We start from the raw sequence: 23,034 nt of genomic DNA, 5'->3' as shown, positions 1-23,034 counted from the left end.
AGCTGCTTGCACTGGGGAGTGGGTACTGAGCCACTGAATCATAGAAACAACCAGGCTGGAAAAGATCCTGATGTTATTGAGGCCAACCATTACCCCAGCACTGCCAGTCCACCACTGAACCGTGTCACTAAGTGCCTCATCTATGCATTTCTGAACACTTCCAAAGACCGTGATTCCAGCACTGCCCTGGGCAGCCTGTTCCAATGCCTGAGCACCCTTTGGGGAAGGAATTGTTCCTAATATTCAATCTAAACCTCCCCTGGTGCAGCTTGAGGCCATTACCTCTTGTCTTATCACTTGTTACTTGGGAGAACAGACCAGCCACCCCCTTACCCCATCCTCCGCTCTCTGCTTAACTTCCATACGGGAGTGCTAAAGCCTCCATACTCGAACATAAAGCACAATATTCGAGTCAAACGCAGACAGTTCAAGTCCTGAGAGCTTTCCCACCTGGCACATTAACAGGGATAACGTTTCCCCCCCGAGGCTCCTGGCAGCCCTTGTCCTTAGTGCGGTTGTGGGGCTGTTTGTGCTGGAGCATTGTGGCTGTGGGGTTTGGCACAAGCACCAGCACCTCAGCAGCCTCTAGTTCCCTGATGATGCCACGGAAGGAAGCCCTGGCTCCCCCGTGCTCCTGCCTTGCTGCTCAAGTGAGACACTCCATGTGAGCTCTAATGCTCCGTGAACCCATTGGAGACCGCAAGCTGCGCCGTGAAGCCACCGAGCCTTTTGGGCTGGGAGCATCACTCCCGGGCAGGATGAAGGCAGCATCGAACCCCTCTGGAACAAAACGCAGCTCTCGTCTGTCCCCCCCGCCCAGCCGCATCACCGTGCGGCCGGAGCTGGATGGCTCGGCCCCCTAAATACCGGGAGCCGGGCTCAGTGTGACACCGTGCGGCCGCCCGGTGTAGTGCTGCGAGAGAGGCTAACGAGTCCGAAACACCGCCGCGTTCAGCCCTTGCAGCCCCGGAACCTGCAGCCGTGTTGGTTATTATTAATAATAATAATAATGATAATAATAATAGGTGCATTCAGACACGGGGGCTGGATTGATGCTCCCTAGCTAATCACTGCTGGCTGAGCACAGGGCTCCAGTGCCTGCATCTGAGAGCCTGGCCCTCAGCTCACTCTTTCCAACAGTCTCTGATCCCATATAGCCACAAAGCCACTAGCAGTGCCCCTCCGTAAGCTGAGGTTCCAGCACTGTTTGACCCACGGTCCCCTGTGCTGGCTGTGGCGTTTAAATGGGGCAAAGAGCAATGAGTCCCATAAGTAGCCAGGCCTCTAAATCCCCTTGATAACAGCTGGAGGTGAGAGGTATATCAGTGCTCTTCCAATCTCAGCAAGTCTTGAAATGGAAATCAGAGGTTGAAGTCGGTCAGTCAAGACTCAGTGGCCAAAGTGATGGCTCTTTGGTCTCCATGGCCTGGCTGTGTGGAGCCAGCAGCACTCAGGGCTGCCTCATCTCCTTGCTGGCTGCATAAGGATGAGGGCAGGAGCTTTGTGCTTCATTTTCTCACAGATGATGCCTGTGCCTACCTGGGCTGATGCAGACCTCAGGCTGGAAAACCACTCAGCCACAGAGCAGACCCAAGCGGCTTGTGAACATCTGCTCCAACAGCATGCACAAGGCTTGGGAAGTGCATGGAGCAGGACAGCCTGGGCCAGTGCTGCTCCTGCTGGGTTGTGACAGCTGGGAACAGAAACCAGCTTTGAACATTTTGCAGCTCAGTCCTCTGAGGCTTGATGTAGAGCTTGGAGAGCACAGAACAAGTGTCTGCTGCGCTGTCCTTGCCACGGCTGGCATTTTGTGTTCCCTCCTGGACTGGGGAGCAGGAGGAAGGTCTGCTACCCTGCTGCCCTGCCACGAACACTTGGACAAGGCCTTTTTTCCTTACAGTTCTTTGCTCTTGGTTAGTGGGTTCAGCGAGCAATAGAGAAAGATGTTCCTCTTGGAGGGCTTCCCTTTCCCAGCAGGGAGCAGTAGCCACACCGAACTGGCCATCCATGTCCATGAGAGTTGTGATCATCTCTGTGTGACCTATACCAAAACTCCTTGTGACATTCTACATCTACCTCATGCAAAGATTACTGGAGAAACTGGACAGATGAGCCTTCACAGAAGAAGGATGGGGCTTCACAGAACAGTGACATTTCCAGGCCTCTCATGCTGCTTATCTGTTAATTTACACTGACAAGTACTCACGAACGTTTCCATGCATCCAGCCCAGAAGGTCCTGCTGCCTCCAAATGCGCCATGCAGAGCAGCGCTCAGCTTCTGCTCCAGAAGCATCTGTGCTGCTGGGCACAACACGTGGGACCGCTGCACTGACCACAATGAACCTGGTGAGCAGCTGATACGGCAGAGCAGGGCCAGGCTGCTCCGCAGGGCTCCCGCTCTGACATCCACTGATTAAATACCTCAGCTCTTCCCCCGCCTCTGCTCGGAAGCCTCACCGATAACTTCACTTCAGGCTTCCCTGTGGGCTTGCAAACCTGGTGAGTGTTTTTTCCTTCCAGAGAGGAGTTCTCCTTGCCAAGATGGTTTTAATAACTTGCCATGAAATGTATAGCGTTTAAATTGAAACCACACGTGGGAAAGCGGAGCTGTAACAGTTCGATCCAATTTAACCTTGAGCGATCCGCTCCGCGGTGCTCGTTCACACCATGAGAGAAATGTTTCTGTGGGGTGGCAGACAAATGGCTCCCTCATCGTGTCTGTGCTCTTCCTGAAGCCCAGAGGAGCAGGGTCGGCCGTCTGTGTCTCTTTGAGCAGACTTCTTCATCCTTCTGCTTGGCCTTTCCCTGCGAAAAGGAGGAGTGGTCTGATGCAGCTTGGAGCTGGATCATAGCCCTATCATATCCCATATCCCTAGATGGAGGCTAAGTCTTGTTCTAGCTGTCATGTTTTCCTTTCAATGTTAAAGAATATTATTTTCAGGTCCTGGTTGCATCCTGCCTCCTTTTCCTGTCCCATCAAAAGAAGAATCCACATTTCATGGGTGAGTATATAAACGCACTGCTGGGGAAGCAATCTCCTGGGGCTCTGCCTGATACCCTCGAAAGAGAGGAGGTGGGGAAGTCTCATTGTTAAGTAAATGCTAAGGATGGTAAGAAAATACAGAGCTACATTACAGCCCAAAGAAAAGATTGGGCTGCTTCCGAACCGTGCTAAAGACTTAATGATGCTTAAAGATTTGTTCAAGCATCCCTCAGCAGCCAGCACAGCAGGCAAGCTGTGTCATTGGTGAGGCAAAGCAGCACGTGCTCAGAAGCTCTGCCCTGCACAGCATCATTGCATCTGTGAATAAATGGTCCCTTGATCCTGGCTGGGACTGCGGCCAGGCGATGGAACTCACTGCAGCCAGCGGTGATGGAAACATTATCATGGCATAAATCTCAGATGATTCTTTATAGCAATTGTATCCTTGTGAGTGCAGCACTCAGATCACCACCACTGGGTATGGATCTCTAGAATAGCACAGCATTGAAGTTTTACAGCCTTTGGCTCTGCAGCCATCCACTATCAGGGAGAGTCAGTCATACTGTGGTTCCCTGACAGTTCTGCCACTGGATGGTCCAGGGCAGTGATGCTGAACCAAGCTGGGAGGGTCCTGCTGTGCTGGATCCCTGACTTTCAGGGTTTTGTCAGCCTCCTCATATGCTTTGGTGCTCACCTAAGCAGCTCTGCTGGGCATCAGAAGCCTCTGTGCTTTGGAAATGGACACTTGCTGTTGTGTCTCAAGGAAACTAAGACAACAGTTGTGCTGATGGGCTGCCATCCTTTCCTTTCCAAAGCATGTAGGTCACATTCCTTGGTTCATAGAAATGCAAGGGTTACAAATCATGATTAGCATGCATTTGACAGCTAAACATCATTGAAAGTTTTATTTCCATTGACCTGCTTTGTCTTTTGTAGCCAAGATAGTTTTATATCAACGCTGTTCAAGTGTGGAGACCTGAAAGACCAAACATATATTCATAGCACAAGTGGGACACAGAACTGGCAAACGCCTGTTGAGCGGCGATGAGAAAGAGCTGCTGTGTGCTTCAGCCCCCCGAGGCTGTACTGACTGTGTACAGAGGTGTACTGGTGGCTTAAACCTGGTGAAGGGTGAAATTCCTTCACTGTGTCCACCCAGTGCAAGGAAATTCAGCAGTAAGCACTCATAGTTGTAAGATACCTTTACAAGTTGCGTGCGTCTATGGCAGTTGTGCTTGTTCTACTAACAAGAACTATGCTGCTCAGCTCTCCATTGCAGTCCACAGCGGGCTATGCCTGTTGGAAATGGGCAGATCAGATGGTTTTCTGGGATGGCCAGCTGGAGAAGAGAAATCCAGTCTAGACCTGTCATTGCTGACTTCAAGCTTGGAGGAACTGTATGGCAGTGCTGTTTCTGATGCGACTGAACCTACTGTGCTTGGGGTGCTTCTACACAGCTATCCTGAGTGCTGCCCTTCTTGGAGATATCCCAGCAAAAAATGGGTAATGGCAAATTCTACTTTTTGGGCTTTTCTCCTTTCCCTTGGGCTCATGGATTGAACAGAAGATCATTAATAATTTGCTTTGGTGAGGTTTGCTTGTTTGCTGTTTTCCTGGGGAGAGGGAACTCCTCAGCCAAACGTTCTTTAGACACGTTAGCTGTGGTGCAGTGAGACCAGAAATGGGTTTCATACTGTGTTTCTGGCCGGGCAGTTTCCCAGCGATGCTGACTGCTGCCTGTGCAGCTCCGGTTGGAAACTTTGGGGTGATGGAAAGAAAAACAATCCCAAAACCGGATTCCCTTCCAGCTCGCCAGGTACACCAGGCGCCTTGGCTGACTCACAGGACAGAGTTTCCAGATGAGTAATGCCTGAGCAGGCATTGATTTCTGCCTGTCTAATAGGATCTGTCTTACAAAGTCTCCGGTTTCCAGACAGGGTGGGGTGCTTGCCCTTTGAAAATCAGATCCATTGTATTGTGTATTGGGTTGGCTGCCCCAGAAACGAAACCGTAACCTTGAGATCAGGTAAATGTGTCAGCGGCACGCTCCAGGCTGCCAATAGTCATGCAAGGTGCTGACGCAGCTACTAAAGCTGCCCTTATGTGCTCCCCAGCTTCACCATTGACATGAGCCGGACCTCGGGTACAAACTAGACTTGTCAAAGCCTCGTGTCCTCATGTAAAGGGCTAATACACTCTCTAAAATGGAGTTTCCTTCCAGTCGTTTTCCCCTCATAAGGGTGCTATTTGTTCTTCTCTTGCCACCTTTCTGCTGTTGATGAACACATAAAACTCCTGCACACTTAGGCCTGGCCATTCTGTGAAGCTTAAAGTTGCTCTTGATCATTAGCTCCGTGTCAGCTCCACAGGAAACCAGAGCAGACCCTAAGGCTATTGTGAAAATGAGCATTGCAACACTGCATGTTATTTCTCATGATGGCTGTGACTGCTTATTCCTGAATCATCATCACAGAAGAAATACAGAAGTTAATGAGACATCTTCTGACACAGAACTTGCCACTGAGCAAGTTGACAGGAGTGACTTCAGATGTGATCCAGGCTGATGCAGGAGTGGGGAAAGCCCAAGTCTGGCTTGTAAATCTGCCAAGCAAATCTGCTGCCCTACACAGAGTTATCTCCTCAAAAGAGGTGTGAGGAGACACGGGTTTGGGTTATTTTTGGCCTTTCTTGTATTCTGCTTCATTACTCCCTGAAACTGATTGCACAGCACCACGTGTGAGTAGTTTCCCTGCTCTTTGGTGACATCCATCAGCACAGAGGCAACACATCGTCCCTGTTCCCCACTGTTTCAGAGGCCATGGCAGTGCTGGGCTGTGGGAACCTGGTGGATTCCTCCTGGAAGATGTGCCAGGCAGGTGGTTTTCCAGCCCCTTCTGGAGACGTGTGTCCCACTTTATGAGATAGGTCTGTGGGGCTGGGTGCTGCTCCTGGTTTCACCCTCATTGAGGCATCCAGGAGCAGCTTTTTGCCCCCAGAACATTGGATTGTCTCCCTGTGGAGACACGGGGAGTGATGCTATATCATACTCACAGTTGCCCCTGCAACTGGCATCCATTGGACTCCAGAGCCAAGTCCTTTATGCATGTTCTAAAGCTTTAGCACACTTTATGAGTGTTCTAAAGCTGATTTTGCCTGGGTAGGGTCAGCAGGGAGAGTTGGGCACAATCACTGTGAACTGATACCATCAAAGGCATCCAAGTAGCCTTGATAAATATGACCGTGATCAAATCAAGCAGTGTTTTGTGGTCTGTGTGCTACACCAGCTACATACACATCACCCATCAAGCTCACTTCTTCCTAGGAATAAAACTCCAGTCTCAGGCAATGGAGGAGGGAGAGAGCATTAGGCTTTTAAGAAGCAGACTTCAGAGACTGCATCCTCAAAGTTTCTGCCATTTAAAACGTTTCCCTAAGGTTTTAGCGCACATAAATGAAATGATAATTACAATATTTTAATCCAATTAGCTCTCTTCATGATCTGGCAGGTGCAAATTGGAGATGGATCAAACCTCTTCTTACTGTGGATTACGCCTAGAGCCTCCTTAGAGCTGCTGTCTGGCCCTTTGTGTACACGCTGTACAACGTGTGTTACGGGGGGGACTGCAGCGAGGTCCTAAATTATGTACAGCACATGAATTATTGCTGAAATGCATCGCTAAGATTTCACTCATCGAACATTTCCAGCTCCATGTGAGCAGCATGGGAAAAGCTAACAGTGTGCCTGTGGCGTGGGCAAGGTTTTCATTTGCATGGATCTAAATGGTGTGTGTCACTGTCAGATTCACAGGTCACGTGGAGTTAACTGAATACATGCCCCTACATCTTGAAGGAGATGTGTTTTGCAAGCTTTCATCTGATTAGCATGGGAATTACACAGGGGCTTCTTTCTAGGATGGGACAGAGTTGGGGAAAAAAATGTAATCTTGATGTGTTATTTAAAAAAGAGAAAAGTCTTTTAAGGCCAGTGCTGCTGCTGTTGCTCAGGCACATCAGCTCACATCCGGAGAGCATCCCTTCTCCATCCTGCCCATCAAAGCCTGGAGCAGCGAGCCCACCCTCGGACAGTGCAAGAGGGGCATCTCCACAGCCAGGGCACTGAATGTGGTTGGATTCATTTCTCTGTGGAATAAGTCCACCAGCATCCTTGGAGGACAGTTCCATGCTGGTTTTCCAAACGCCTGTGGATGTGGCTAAGGTAAAAATGATGGAAAACTGAATGTTAAATCCCCAGACAGGGTGTTTGCATGGCCTTATGGTTTTCATCTCATAGCACTGTCCTGATGTGGCCACGTTGCCCCAGGGAACCCCACAGTGCACTGAAGGGATGAAGACATTGTCTCCCAACAAAACTCAATGGGGCCAATGGGCAGCATTACATTGCCAACCCCTCAACCTGGGGCAGGAATAAAATGACACCTTTTCTTTTACTGGTTTATTTTAATTCATGGAAGTCACTGCTCTTGCTAAGGAATGACTAAACCTCCAGACCAGCAAAGTTAAATGGCACAACTGTCCCTTGAACACACTAGGAGCAAGGCAAGGGGCAGGGAAGACAAAAGGTAAGATTTGTTCTAGGTAAGGCAAGTAAAGGCTGGGCACCTGCCTTTATCGCATGGATGCAATAGAGGATAAGTTTTTATCTTTGGCCTGTTTTGAGTGGAAAAATGCTATTTATTTTGCTCCTTATGTTCTGATTTTCTCCTGGAGGGCTGCTGCCAGAATGCAAACTCTTATGGGGTGGGAAATCTTCACTCCTTTTAAAAGAAAGACTCGGTAAATGTATCTCAGAATAAGGTTTGTTTCGATACTTGCTCTCCAAATCCATGCATGCTGATTGTATTACACTCCCTTTATGTTTCCGTGTTTCCATAATATCCCGTCTTCAGGACAGATAGAAAGGGAATTTAAAACTGCTTCTCCTTTAGCATTAGCACCAAGACCCTGGCTGCAAGGGCAATGCTTCCCAATGAAGAGAGAGGAACCAGCCCCAGCAAGATGCTGAGAGGAGTGATCCACAAACCATGTGAAATAATAATTCAAAAGGCACTGACTGGTTTCAAACAAACTGGAGAAGCCGGGGTTTGCACGTTGGCAGTGTGTGAACGTAATGGGGTAAAATCCTGCTGGCAATGGTTTACTCTGCTGTTGGGTACAGAGATGCAGCTGTTTGGTGTGAGAAGGACTTTGATGGCGTTGAGGTGAGTGAAGAAGAGGGAGGTGTTTGAATGAGAGCTGCAGCATTAGCACGAGCAGTGGAAATGCTGCATAAACCCTGGGGCAGACAGGAAGAGCCTTGCCTTAATGGCTGTATATAAGATTATTGCTCAGCAGAGCAATTCATGTAGGAAAGTACTGTAAGAGGGTAGTGAAATACTAGCTGGAGAGAGGATGTTTTGATGGGCAAAGTGTGCTCTTTGGTGTTCTGTGGTACACTACGGTGCTACCTATCATTTCCAGGGTTGCAACAATGCTGTCACCTTGAGCTGAGACTGAGATGGAGTTAGTCTGTTATCTGGTTTAACGTTATGATTTGAGATCCTCTGCTTCAGCTGAAGTTCCCCCATTTAGTGAGGGGGTCAAACTGACCTCTGCTCCAACCCTCCACATACAAGGGGCAAAGTGGGGACATCAAGAAGCAATTTTAGCTGAGAAGGTTTTTGCTTCTGCAGGAAGAGATGTGATGGTGAATGTTCAAATGAAGGTTTGGGTTTGGAGTCCTCAACCACCCGTCGCTGCTGGCTGGGTTGAGTTCAGCTCTCCATCTCCATGTGGATTTTTTAGCACAAGAAGCAGAATCCTTGGCAAACTGAAGAAACCCACCCAGGGAAAGAGGGAAAATTTCCCATGGTGAAACTGGTGCTGACAGAAAACTTAGGAGCAAGGCAAGGGGCAGGGAAGACAAGAGGTAAGATTTGCTCTAGGTCATGCAAGTAAAACAGTCAGAACAGAATCCTGTCACCAGCTTAGTGAATTTACTTGATGGCTGCCTAAAAATTCATGCCCTTCATAATTTTTACTGAAAACTGAAAATGAGACAGGTTTGGAAAATGCTCTTTTTTTTCCCTTCTGTTTTTGTTAACATCATGGTGATCTACGGCTGGCTTCCTGCTGGGAGGGCTTCCTACTGCCAGGCTAGGAGGAGATGGGTTAAAACAGCCTCTCCTCTGGGAACAGACCCATAGGTCCTTGTCACGTCTGTGAGGTTTGAGGGAAAACCTTTACTCATCCAATACTTTGGGAATGGGGAACTAAATCTGTTCTTTAGGCAACCAAAGAAGCAGCCATTGATTTGTTTGCCAGGTGATGGCTTGCATTTGGAGCATCTCCTAACAGTGCACGAAATGTCGCCTGTGGAGTAAGACACAACCTAAAAACATGTGAAGGTATCAGGGTCTCTTTGCCCCATGTTGCACATGAAACAGAAACGGGTGCCAAAATGATGGTGTTTCCATGGATTCTGGAAATTCCGTGGTTGCACTTGCCTTTTCCCCACATTAGTTATTTAGGGAAAAAAGCAATCAACCCTCAGAGCCACACTTCTGTGGGAGCAGCCTTTTGCTGAAGTGGCTGCACTGGCTGCATCTCCCAGGGATGCCCCTGAACGGTGGAGGCTGGTGGTGGCTTTCTAATGGGACGTGAACATTTGAAGGGTTTCCAATTCCCATAACAGATCTCCTGTGTTCTCCTGGGAGGTTGCCTCCTCTCCTTACCCCTCTCCTTACTGCTGCTGAACAGGTACTTACTGCTCCAGGTATTGCAAAAGGGCCAGGACACAGAGGTGCAGGAAACACCCTGGCCACCACACCAGGTGAGGTGTTAGGGGCAACATGCCCCACCACGACTCCCCTCCACCTCCTTGCTCTGCTACTTTGCTGCCCAGAACATTGTACGAAGAAGCCCCAAGCAGCGCTGTGCTGACCATCCCCTGGCCCAGGCAGGAGAGGGATGATGGGTTGGAGGCAGCTGTGTGCTGATGGGGTGAATTTCTGGGTACTTGGTTTCGTCTTTCGTTTCTGCCTCGCCACTGACTTCTCAAGAAATCTGTTTGTGAGGCTGTTTCCTCTTGCTCAAAGCTCCTGACGTTGGCAGCACCGTGGTGCCACAAGCCCTGTCACAACCCTGCTGCACGTATCGCCGGTCCCCGTGGGAAGCTGGTGCTGTTGGGTAACACCAAGACTTCTGCAGAACAAGTCAGAGTGTGGTACTGACCAGAGAAGAGTTGATGATGAAGGGGTTTGTGAGGGGCCTGTGGTCACAGGGGAAGATGGAAGTGCATTAGGTCTTGGTTTATTTAACAGTGTTACATCAGTGGGGAGGTGGGAGTGATGGTCCTGCCTGAACCTGGGCCTTGGGGAGAAAACCCCTGAGGGTTTGGGAGCAAATAACCACCCTGCTCCACGATTAAATCCTTAACCCCAGGGAGGCGCTAGCACAGAACATCTGCTTAACTGAGGTGCCAAATTTGCCATCTCCTGACTGCATAAATGGATGCTCAGATGTCCTATGTGACCAGTCGGATATCTCTGGAGCCTGCAGTCCGTCTTGCACTGGCACTTCCTTGTTTCCACTGACTATGTAGGAAAACTGGGGTGCCTCCAGGTGGCAGCCCTGTCCACTCAAAAGAGGGGTTTGTTTCTCCATTGAGATGATAAGGAGACATTGGTAGTGGCTTTAACTTAGGATTCAGGCCACCTCAGTAGCACGGTGGTAGGAGAAAGCTGTATGTGTTAGTGGTGATGCGCCTTGCTTTCATACAATGGTAAAGCACTGGTAGGACCCATCCCGGACCAGATGATGTGGGCTCTAGGCTCTGACAGCCCATGGACATGGTCAGAGGGTTGCAGGACTGACCCCACAGAATCCTCAGTTCTGCCCAGGAGCAGGCAGGTAAGAATCATGGGGGTGGAAGGATGAGCATGAAACCAAGCACAGACCTTAGTGACTGCAGCGTTCCATTGAATGGTTACAGATCAGAACCTGGAAACATAACACAAAAAAGTAATTAGATTAAAAACCAAAACAACAAACCAAACAAACAAACCAACCCCAACAAGTATAGACTGGAGTCCTACACAGAAGTGACCACCACCACCAGCAAAAAGCTGCCTTCTGGCACTGGGTGATAGTCGCCATCTACCCCCTTAGTGGTTGGGACACACTTAATAGCTGTTGGGAAGAGAAGTGGAAAGCTCAGGCTTCAGCCAGCTCTGCATCTGAATGCAGAGGATCTAGCTAGCTCATTGCTCACAGGTGCTTGGTGGTATTCAGGAACATGTCCTCTTTTCCAACCACAAATGAGACTTGCAGGCTGACTTTGCAATTATTCTTCAATGCAGTGAAAAAGCAGCGCAAATAGTTGGTGCCTGGATTCTGGTTAGGCTAAGGAGAGAAGTCCCTTTTATTCTATCTTTAATTAAAGATGAGGTTTTGTTTCTGTCACAATGCACAGAATTACCTCCAAATCATGTTTGAGACTTCCAGAAGAGGTTAACTAATGCTGTGAACTCCCGCACCCAGGGGAGCTCTGAATTAATGCAGTATTCAAGTGGGGAGATCAAAGCCCTGGTACCGAATGAAATGCTAAGAGTTTTGCACAAGCAAAAACCTTCAAGACATTTCAGTGCAAGATACTGGAACCAACCAATGGCTGCGGATGGGGAAAATCTGGCTCCGTGGGATGGAGCTGGCCTTATTTGATGATCAAAGCAGGGGCTGATGGTAGCAAATCATTCACTGATATTTATGGAGGTATTGGCCATGGTCAAGGATGCAAGGTACCATCTGGGAAGCTGCAGGGCAGAAGCAGAGGCAGCATTCTGAACCATCTTTCTCCCCAAATCCCAGCTCACACTACAAGCCTCTTGCTTCTTATCTCACATCGTATCCCACTATGTTGTTCAGGAAGCTGCTCTACCCAGTGGCTATTTCTTTTTTCCTCTCTTCAACTACAAAGCAGCCCAACCCCAATGTTCTCATTCAGATGGCAGTTCTGTAATAGTCAGATCCTTTGAATAAACCAGAATTCAGCTGCCATCCTTTCATCCCTTGTTGCTTTGCTAAAAGAAACAACCAAACAAAGTATTGCAGACAGAATGCATTTTTCAAAGGCTCTGTCTTAAGGCAATATTTTCCTAACTCCACAAATGCGATCAAGTCAACAATTTATAAGGGCAGAGTTAGGCCACTAATTAAGCAAGAAATGCAGGAAAGATTTAAGCGGGATCTACAGCATTGACCTGTCCTTTTTCAAATGCCAAGTTTACAAACGTGACCGTGCATTTCAAATGGGTCAAGAGAGCTTGGTTGTAAGTACCCAACACATGGCTGTGAATTAATATTTAATCAAATGTACAGCATAGGGCTGAATATTAAAGCTTATATTTGATTTTTACTTCCATGATTTTCTTGGCTTTCTAAACCCCTCTGAAAATTCTTCAGTATTTCATAACAGTGTTACTCAGACGATATGTTTCTTAGCTTTGATTAGGGAGAATATAAATCTACAAAGGGAAATCTAAGCATGACCTCATCAGCATAAAGTATGTGGGAGACTAATTTGGTTACATCCCTATTAGTAATGACAAATCAAATTGTTCCTCCTGTTAAATCACTAATACAGTAAGGTTTTGCAACTCAGCACATGGCACGCACGATAAATCAGTTCAGTCTGTACACAGATACTGATGACAGCTTTAAATCTGGTTGATTTCTGATTCCAAACTGTTTCAGGGCAGTTCAGTTGAGCCATCCTAGTTCCCTCGGTACCTGGAAAGAAAAAAACCTAAAGTTAATCCCTACTCCCATGTACCGTATATTAAGCACTCAACATTTATAACCCTGCAGCTGATTGCTTAGCAACGTCTTTGGGAAGGAGGGCTCACCTGATGTGCTGTCAGGCACTCTTCCGTGGCAGGGTATGAGGACAGATGAAATGAGGTCAGGCAGTGTAAGCTTATCCCGTGCCGAGTGGTGTTTGCTCCACTCTGTAATGAAATTAATTGAGGTCATTTATTTGACCCTGTTTTATTGTTATAATTTGAAGCTATAATTTGAGGTGGCTCAAAGAGGCACAGTCTTATCTGTAATTATACCTTTATAATTACATTTATATTTTAAAGTAAACATTTTCATGTATTGCTCTGAATGGACTATGTATGATAGAGAATGAGGTTGTCTTATACTGCTTTTCAGCCACAGCTGCATTAGTGAAAATGTGGACTATAAATGGGATGGGGAACTGTTGGAATCAGTCAGTTGTGCGCTATTTAATTTGATTTTATGAGAGTGCTTAATGTATCTTATATCTTAAGGTTAAAACTCAGCCTAAACCCCTCTACAGGCCCAAAATCAAAGGTTAGGGCAATTGAATGAGACAAAGAAGAGCTGCTGTTGAGTCACATTAACTTTTAAAAGCTGCAGAGCCAGTGCACAAAGCTTGTCCTCATCTGGCCAAGCTCTAGGAGTTCCCAGCGGATGAAAAACCATGGACCATAAACACCTCCAGACAGATAGTTGTGACCGTGGTGAGCAAGCAGTGAGGGACCAGCCCCGGCTGACGGTGAGCATAAATTTCATTGCTTGCTCTATTTAGCATCTCGCTTGGTGAGACCACGATAGGGGTATGAAAGCACCTTTTGTCTACACAACCAATTTGGCTGCCTCTGTTCCCCCAGGCTCTGCTCACCGGCTGTCTCCATGGCATGCATATGAGCTCCCTCCTGTCTCTGTTCTGGAGCAAACCAACTGGTTTCTCCCAAGGAGAAACCTCGGCATGGCTGTCAGTATTGTTTTTTCCAAGGCTGCACAGACAGAAGAGCTTGTCATGAGCTGGATCAAACTCTACCCTGGACAATCCTCCTACCATCTCAGGAGGCATCATGTTCCACCAACCTCCATGCCATGCTGCAAAACCCCGAACACCTTCATGTCCTGCTGCAAAAGCATCCTGCTGGCAGGCTGCACTCCTCCCATCACTTGGGGAATTTAAACTTTAAAGCAAAGAGGTTCCTGATACAATAATTATTGACCCAGGGTGTGTGAGGCTCTGCAGGGAGCTCACAGCATGAGGGCAACCATTGCCCTTCAGAGGGTGCTGGTCCTTAGCAGTGTGGACACAAGCCAAGCCCTAGCAATGAGACTTGGGTTAATGGTGCCTCCCAGGCGTTTTCCACAGCGGCAGCAAACGCGCAGCCTTTGCCAAGTAACCAACACTCAGCATTTCCTTGTTTCTCCCTGAGATTATTTCTGGACTTTGCAAACCTCTTCTTCCTTGTGGGTCCCTGCTCCAATAGCAAAGTGGTGGGGCCTATCGGGAGCTGTAGAAGTGGGTGATGCAGCAGGTCCATGTGGATGCATCTGCACAGGCAGAATGAGGACACCAAGTGTGGGGAGCCCAGAACAAGGGAAGCAACGAACCTGTGCAGGAACAAGAAAATATAGCGATGTTGCTGGAAGAAAACAGCTTGGAAATGAATCTCAACTGTACTCCATCTTGGAGGGAATCTCCTTAAGCATGTAAGAAATCTGGCAATTTACGTTGAACAGTTAAAAAGAAGTTGAGATGCGTTTAGTGTAGCAAAACCCAAACTCACAGATTTAGTGAGAAAGAGGCAGTGAAAGGGTTCTAAGTTCTTTACTTACCAATAACCTTGATGCAGCTACCAGTGTATCCTGAATGTTTCTCCTTCTTAGCAAAATAGTGCCAAAATTGAGAGCTGAGCTCTAAAGGGCACAGTTGACATCACCCTTGGGTACCTGGTTCAGCTCTCAGCAAATAGACATCTTCCATTTCTTATCTATATTTACCTTATAGTATATATATATCTAATATATTTGTAACCAAGCATCTGTCTGTACTTGACTTATTCCCTTCTCTATTTAAACACGCACCTGAGAGGAATCATGGACAATCTGCAGTGAAGCCAATCACCTGTCACCAGCAATCAAAGCTTTTATAGAAGATGTCCCAGCACATCTCTGCAAGGCGAATATATGTGAACATGGATTTGTAAAAGATGCACTAGAACTGACTGACAAAGGACCTAGCAGGCACTGCACGAACAAGCCCCACAAGAACCTCAAGGCCCAGCCATCAGGTCAGTGTGGTTTGTTGTAGCTTGCCAGTTTTCACAAGTGACATGGTATTTTTGCTGCCTTGGTTTTTCACTTTCACACTTGAGGTGGTTTTATTCAAGATGGCTGCTTTGAAAATGCTTGCTCAGCTCCAGATTAAGAGAAGAAAAAGAAGATTCCCTCTCCAGCATCCCTATAGGCCCCCTTCAGATACTGGAAGGCTGCTCTGAGGTCTCAATGCAGCCTTCTCTTCTCCAGGCTGAACAGCCCCAACTTTCTCAGCCTGTCTTCATACAGGAGGTGCTCCAGTCCCCTGATCATCCTCGTGGCCTCCTCTGGACTTGTTCCAACAGTTCCATGTCCTTTTTATGTTGAGGACACCAGAACTGCACACAATACTCCAGGTGAGGTCTCACAAGAGCAGAGTAGCGGGGCAGGATCACCTCCTTTGACCTGCTGGTCACACTCCTTTTGATGCAGCCCAGGATACGGTTGGCTTTCTGGGCTGCAAGCACACACTGAAGCCGGCTCATGTTCATTTTCTCATCAACCAACACCCCAAGTCCTTCTCTGCAGGGCTGCTCTGAATCTCTTCTCTGCCCAACCTGTAGCTGTGCCTGGGATTGCTCCGACCCAGGTGTAGGACCTTGCACTTGGCATGGTTAAACCTCATGAGGCTGGCATCAGCCCACCTCACAAGCATGTCAAGGTCCCTCTGGATGGCATTCCTTCCCTCCAGGGTATCAACCGAACCACACAGCTTGGTGTCATCGGCAAACTTGCTGAGGGTGCACTGAATCCCACTGTCCACGTCAGCGTGCACATGAGGTGCTTCACTTTGTGCACATAAAACCAATGGTAATTCCTGAAATATCTGGCTGTGGAAACTATAGCAGGGCTGGGAGAGCAGGGCCATAAAAGCACTGTGTTCTTCATGCAATACTTGTTCTAGTAGGAGACCGAACACTACCTTTTGGGGCTGCTTTCTCTAGCAGGGCAGCAGATACTTTAAGCAACCCAGGAATACTCTGTTAAATACAGCGAGTGTGTTTAAACTGGGTGCAAATTCATTCTAACCACTTTGGTCTCCTTCACTTGCTGTATTGTCTCAAGGTCCTTCAGACCAGGTATTCCCCCCTCCAAAATGTGTAGAGCCAAGTGACAGGGAATGAGACCTGATCAGGCAAAGCTGAAACGGCTGGAGAAACGTCTTGTGACTCACTTCATGCAAAGTCTGGGCTGGCTGGGGTGATATCAGTGGCTTCACCATCACGACCTCCAAAACTAAACACCCCACAGCTTCCTGGTCACTCTTATCCTTCCTCAGCATCTCAACACATCAGCAGCAGCCTTGGCTGTTCCAGCAGAAGTCTCCCCTGTGCAGTCTGTTATTAAATTCTCTTATGTCTTTATTAGATATCAGATGTGATGAAAGAAGGTGGCGTCTCCAGGGAAATCTTGCATGAGGTGTGGGAATGGGATGTTAATGGACTAGGGAAGACACAAAGTCTACAAGTGTAATGATCTTCTAATGTCTCCGTGAGAGTATTAGGATACAGAACTCTTATTTTTAGTTTTCTCCCCAAAGAAAATGCACTTGAGAAGTATATAGAGCAAGGTGCTTATCTCTTCCCTACCCAATACTGCTCTCTTCTGTTTTAAGGATGGTTTTGGTGTCTTTGGTTTTTATTATTTTACTGTTCTGCAGTCTCCATCCATTTTATCTCATGTATTAGTATAGCCAATGAGTTCTTTCTATGCTCCATTTCAGAGGAAAATGGCAAAATCACTGCAGAATCAGCATTTTATGAATTGTCAATTAAACAGGAGAGGGGAAGATGGGTGCAGACCGCAGAACTAAACCCCGAGGAGCTGGTGCGTGGCAGGGACCTGCCCAAGGCAGGAGGAGGCAAACCCAGGGCCCCAGGTAAATAGCTAAATAGCTTAAAATGTCATGCTGTGTTACCCTTGTGTTCCTTAATTTAAGAGATGTTAAAACAGAGATAGGGTTGAAAGAATATGGTGTGAATTATTTAAATGCAGGTGCTTAAAAGCTCAAGAAATGCAGACAAATGGTTAAACCTGTATGTTCAGGAGGGCTGTGTTTACATTAGCTTCAGTACTCATCCCTTCTGGTGTGCCCTGCATGCATGTGCACGTCCTACTCCCTCCTTCCTCCTAAAAAGGCATCTTGTGAGTGCCTATGATACCAGCAGCAATTGTAAAGTTAGGTTTTCACACCAGAAACCCTCCTTCCTTTCACCATGGCTACAGGCTCCCACCATGCTGAAGGAGGTCCATGAGAGCAGCTGTACAGGGGAAGGGGTGTTCATGCAGGCTTCTCCTTAATCAACCCTTGCAGTTTGCAGTACTGCCTGAAAGATGGTATAGGATGAACATCACACAACTGCCCTTAGACTTAAGATGAATTTAAGAATTAAGGTGAATCAAAACATCTGAGAAGTTTCAACTCAGATTTTCTTGTATTAAATTTCCAGAGGACTAAAGGAAGATAAGAAAAGGACATTTTTAGGGTTTAAACTTCCTTTTAGCTGTAAATTACTTTGGAATTTGTGGTTATTTCTAATCAGGAATGCATTCTCCACTGCAAGTACTGCAGCCTGGCGAGGGATGTGCCCTGTCTTCTGTACACAACAGAGAAAGGATCTTCCCTTTCCGTGGAAACCCCAGCCAAAGCCAGGTAGGGGTGAGGATGGCTGGTTCCAAAAGAAGCCCATGTACTCCTGAATCCCAGCTCTTGTCACGGTTTTGGGTCTGGCATCATTGTGCTGTTTGTAAGCAGGTTTGCCTTGAGTCTCCCCGATGAGTGTACATGCTCACAGGACAGCGGGACACTGCGCACAACTCCTCTGTTTTGGGAAAGCAAACCAGAGCGCAGTTTGCTCCCAGAACACGTCCACATTGCAGCTGCATTATTAGCTGGCGCTGGGGCTCCCCTTGAGCTCAGTGGTCTGATGCAGCTGCTTGTAACTGCACAAAACCCTGTCCTTCACGAGGAAGGTGTGTTGTCTTTGGCCAGCTGGGATGTGTTTCTTGGATTGCTTCAAGAATAGTTTCTGCTTTAACAGACCTGAGCAGCTGATGATCTTAACGCTTGCTCTAATTGCTATTTAACTTCAGAACTGGTTTAATGTGTGTAGCAGCAGGAGTTACAAAGAAAATACCCTACCAGAATTTAAATAATAATAATATTGAAACAAAAATACAAAGCCTTTATATGTACAGGGAGAGACTTAAATACATGTGGAGCTTTTTAGGCTCTGGGTTTAAAACAGTGTAATCACAGAAACAGCAAGATTGGCCATAAGGGCAAGAGCTTGTGTCCTGAAAACCAGAAAGCAAGCAGACTGTGCAGATTGCTTTCTAATGGATTTCTTAAGGGTCTGAAGGAGACTTGTTGGTTAATCTAAGCTAAATCCAAGTTTAATTCTTGTTTTGTTACCATTCATCACGATGTTGATCAGGAACTGGAATGATGTTGATCCAGAATAGCTGGAAACCAATGTGCTACTGAAACCTGCCATATTTTATCTTTGAATTGCCTGTGCACAGGATTGGCATGTTAAAGCCAACCTGCAACCAGGACCTGGTTCTCTTCTTGCAGAATTGGCAGGGGGGGTAAATCTCTGATTTAGCACAGTATTTCAGCACAGGCCTAGCACTATTTGCACAGAAAGGACAGCAGATTTCTTCCTGCTTTTTAGCCCCCTCATGCTGCCTGGAGCTCTGTGCAAATCTCTCCAGAACTGTCCCTTATGGCTGAGGCTTTGCCCTCCTGCCCTCAGACCTGTGAAGAGCTGGGAGATGCAGGAGGGATGGCAGCCCTGCAGAAAGCTCACTCCTCCCTCCTGTGCCACAAAGGAGAGGAAACAGCTCTGATGGAGGTGACCAATGTTATAATCCAGCAGCAGAACCATATGCTGGCACGTTTTCACAGCCTAACCAGGCTGCAGGTGAGACAATGACCAAAATCCAGCTAACATCCAACTGGAAATTTAAGACATTGGCTTAAGGAAACCTGCATACCCAGACGGTCTGCTGGGGACCAAAACACCCAACAAACTACAGAAAATCATCGATGCTCCACAGTGACATGATTGTGTGACTTAGCACCATGGGGAATAAGGAATGCATCCGAGCAAACAAGTGATTTATTACTGCAAACACTGGCATGGCCACAGAGAGACCTGCGCTCCTGCAAACAACCCCTCAGCACAGACAGCTCCACGAATCTTGTCATTTCCTAGGAAATCACTCTTGTGTCACATCCAAACCCCTTCCTTACTCTCAATGCTGCAAGTCAGTGGAAGCCAGAAAGTGGACGGGGCCTTGCTCTTCATCACAGCATCTGTGTCTGTGTCTGCTGGGGGTAAAGCTGAGCTGTGATCCTGCCCTTCAGGAAGTGGAGGGGTTCACATTGGTCTCAGCCTGGCTTACATCTCTGTGTACTACAGAATATGCACATTTGTATGTCCACAAGAAAATAACACAACGCTTCTCCTTTGCTGAGGACAACTTTTATAAGCACTGAAAACCCCTGTAAAGTAAGCCCTGTAACTAAGTACCATGAACAATGCCATGATTGTGCCCTTGCAGTAATACAGGTCTGCAAGCCCTGTACACAGACTTATCAGCAGAGTTTCTCTCCATTGGCACGACCCTTTGCAGTGTCACACATGAGCCAAATTAGTATTCTTGGGATGGCAGGAAATGCTTTTTCCTCCAAGTGTTTCCATGAGCAGCGGGGCTCTGGTGGTGCAGCTGATCCTGCTCAGCCCTGAGCACACAGAAGTTTTTCCCAATCTTCTTCATCTCTGGCTTGGCTGAAGGCTGGGGCAAGCAAAAGTGAAGGCCTGCCATATGAAGTGAGACTTAGCTTCTCAGTTCCTTTGGGTTTTCCTAGAGTCACAGATTGGTTTAGGTTGGAAGGGACCTCAAATCTCATCCAGTTCCAACCCGTGCCACAGGCAGGGACACCTTCCACTAGACCAGGTTGCTCCAAGCCCCTGTGTCCAACCTGGCCTTGAACACTGCCAGGGATGGGGCAGCCACAGCTTCTCTGGGCACCGTGTGCCAGCACCTCAGCACCCTCACAGGGAAGAAATTCTACCTAATATCTAACCTAAATCTCCCCTCTTCCAGTTTAAAGCCGTTTTTCCTTATCCTATCACTCCATGCCCTTGTCAAAAAAGTCCCTCCCCAGCTTTGTTGTAGTCCCCTTTGACACTGTGGGATGTGTATATTTGCAAATAATTTTTACTAAGAACTGACTGAGGGCCTCTGGATACAGCTGTTCTCTAAAATCAATGACACTTCTGAGCCATCACCGCCTCCATCCCAACCGTAACTCAGCTGTCCTGCAGTGATTAAACGCAATCAGGAATTAAAGCACTGGCTTTGGGGGGCTTTGTGTGTTTTGGCATATTTTTGGCTGGTGGCTTTTTTCTTTAATTCTCACTGTGTAGCACTGAGCCTTTCTGCCTTTGAGTTCAAACTGATGCTATGGGAATCATTCAGTGAATGCTACTAAATATTTGTTCAGGATGGGAAGCTGCAGCACTGCTTCAGCTGAAAGATTTTCTTCTGTGCAGTCCTGACTGTCAGTTTTCCCCTCCCATTGTAAAAAACAGATTTTCATGCTGTTGTTTCAATGAGACTTGAACGTTTTGCACCCTGGGGCCATTGCGTACTGCTGGAGTGCAGCTCTACGGGTGGACTTTCTTTGCTTAGAGGTTATTAATATTTTCTTCATTAGCAACTGAAAACTGCAAAATGGAAACTGCTTACATCAGCTACAGAGCCACTGGAGATAAGATTGTGAACGTACAACATCTTCATGTCACGACGATGAGCAGGTGCAAAATGCCTGCTCTCTGCTTCCCCACAAGCGGTTGCAGCTTTTTATCAGCCTGGTTTATAAAGTACCAGGTAGTGGAGTCAGCCCCAAAAGTCCTACATCATAGTACTCAAGATCCTTTCTTGGGTGTTTCTGCCTTTCTGATTTGTCACCCAACTGCCCTCTCCTGATGTGTCTGTAAAAGTGTTAATGCAGCAACTCACATAACAATGCCCATGGCTTTAGATAAAAATATTTGACTGCCCTTGAGATGCTAGCCTCATCCTATGGGGGTATTGCCTTCTTTTCATCTTCCTCTGGTGTGCAGCTAACCTGTTTTGAGTTAACCTTTTGTTTCACCAAAACCTGTTAGCAGGAACCATCAGTTCAGGAGCAAGGGCACAAGAATGGACCCATACCAACAGCCAAAGATCTGGCAGAAGCTCTGTGCCAGCTGTGCCAGCTCCTTCCACTGCTGGCAGTTTTGAGGCCAGCACCAACAGCAAAACTGCACCTTGAATGTGAAGCAGAGCCATCAGAGCGAGCATCTGTGGGTACCATGGGCCAGCATGAACAAGTGCTTCCATTTCTCTGCTGATGCGTCTGATGTTCTGATATACCTCGTGCAATGTAGTGTCTGCAGCACTGAAGTAAGCACCCACACCTTTCAGCAGAGGTGTCTCATTGAGTTTGAGAACACTAATTGCTTAGGCTGAGCTGGGAGGGTAAGACAGGCTTTTGCTTGGGAACTATTGAAACATTACACTCGAGGGCTGTGCAAGCTGAGAACTGTGTAAACAGAACAGATAAATTATCCCCTAAGTTACAAATGGGCTCAGAAGTAGAGCTACAGCCAACCTTTGCATTAGCTGGGAACAGCTGCATACACCATAGCCTCCAAATTTCCATAGAAACTTGGAACAGCCATAGATTATCTTCATTTTGTAAATGTTTTAATTATTATACTAGAATATCATTCTGAAGGGACTGCACTGCTAAAGCCAAGGCTCCGTGGAACCCGCATTTTACAGGCAGTTTCCCTAGACTGTATTTTAAGAAAAGCAAAGCTGGTTTAGGATGAAGATTTATGGTTTTCAATAGATTTTTACTTCTTTTCCATGCTACTCCATGCACTCTTTTAAATAAATAAACTCCCACTGAGCTTGCTACTCCAGTGGGACTGGATTGAACTTCCCAGGCACGCACGAATTATAAAGTCAGATACACGTTCCTGCGGAGAGGAGAATTACTCGCAGAAACCATCCACTGATGCACGTAGCCCCAGTCCCTCGAAGAGTAAAAGCCTGGGTGCAAGGAGCGGGCGCCGCACCCTGACGGAACCAGCCCTGCATTGCCCCACACAGCCCTGCTGCTCCCCACGTGTCGCAACCCCTCTGCGCTGCGGCCAAGGCGATGGCCCCGCTGATTGCAAAAGGGGCTGACAGGATGCGGCTCCTGCGTGCGCGGCGGCGCCGCTGCTCACACGATCGGGTACCCAAGGGGAAGCGGAGTCCGGCGGGCGGCCCTGGGAGATGCGCTTGCATCAAAGCCTTTCCCACGGCGAGGGCTCCCGGCGCGGCGGCAGCGCTGAGCGTGCCACTGCATCCGTGTGTGCCCGGGTCCGTGCGCGACCCAGCGCAACCGCGCTGCAGAGCTCTTCTTTGGGTTAGCCGTTGTAAACGCAGCCCGAGGGTGCAAGCTGCTGCCCCTTGGTGCCACAGGGTGTATGTAGGTTGTCGTGGTGTGGTGCGGCCATGGGTTTGAAACGGTCCCGTGCCAGATGGGAGCCTGCCCACAGCCAGCCCTGCCTGCGGTGAGGGCTACAAGGGCGGTGGGTGCACCCTGCTGGCGCTCTGCCCATGCCAGGCTCTTCTCTCTACCCTTTCCCTGTGCCCCAGGGATGCAAGGCCTGTGAGACTCAAACCTACCCCTGTGTTCAATGAAATGCTGGGGACAGAGTCAGTCAAGTCACACTGATGAGGTGAAGCTTTCTTTTCCCTTGCAGGGCATGTTTTGCTTACCTTTCCCTGCAGGGCAGGTGGGCAAGGGGGAGCTGAGCACCTAACCCCAAACCTGCTGCTTCTTCCAGGTGTTGGCCCAG

General features: G+C 47.9%; 2 long non-coding RNA genes across 2 annotated transcripts; one reads left to right on the top strand and one right to left on the bottom strand.

The window, feature by feature from the left end:
• Positions 1 to 12,366: 12,366 nt before the first annotated feature.
• On the bottom strand, positions 12,367 to 22,521 carry LOC133276526 (uncharacterized). The gene is made up of 3 exons (XR_009745904.1): positions 22,417 to 22,521; positions 12,886 to 12,987; positions 12,367 to 12,769 (listed from the first exon to the last, which is right to left on the bottom strand). It is a non-coding gene; the product is annotated as an uncharacterized LOC133276526 (long non-coding RNA).
• On the top strand, positions 14,611 to 17,747 carry LOC133275061 (uncharacterized). Its single transcript, XR_009745383.1, has 3 exons — positions 14,611 to 15,099; positions 16,904 to 17,003; positions 17,668 to 17,747. It is a non-coding gene; the product is annotated as an uncharacterized LOC133275061 (long non-coding RNA).
• Positions 22,522 to 23,034: the final 513 nt, after the last annotated feature.

The sequence above is a fragment of the Pezoporus flaviventris genome, unplaced genomic scaffold (genome assembly GCF_033815535.1).
Source record: "Pezoporus flaviventris isolate CSIRO_AGI_PZ_B2104156 unplaced genomic scaffold, CSIRO_AGI_Pfla_v1 ptg000002l, whole genome shotgun sequence".
Classification (NCBI taxonomy): domain Eukaryota; kingdom Metazoa; phylum Chordata; class Aves; order Psittaciformes; family Psittacidae; genus Pezoporus; species Pezoporus flaviventris.
Note: the sequence above shows the minus strand (reverse complement) of the source record. Positions and strands in the feature narration are given on the sequence as shown.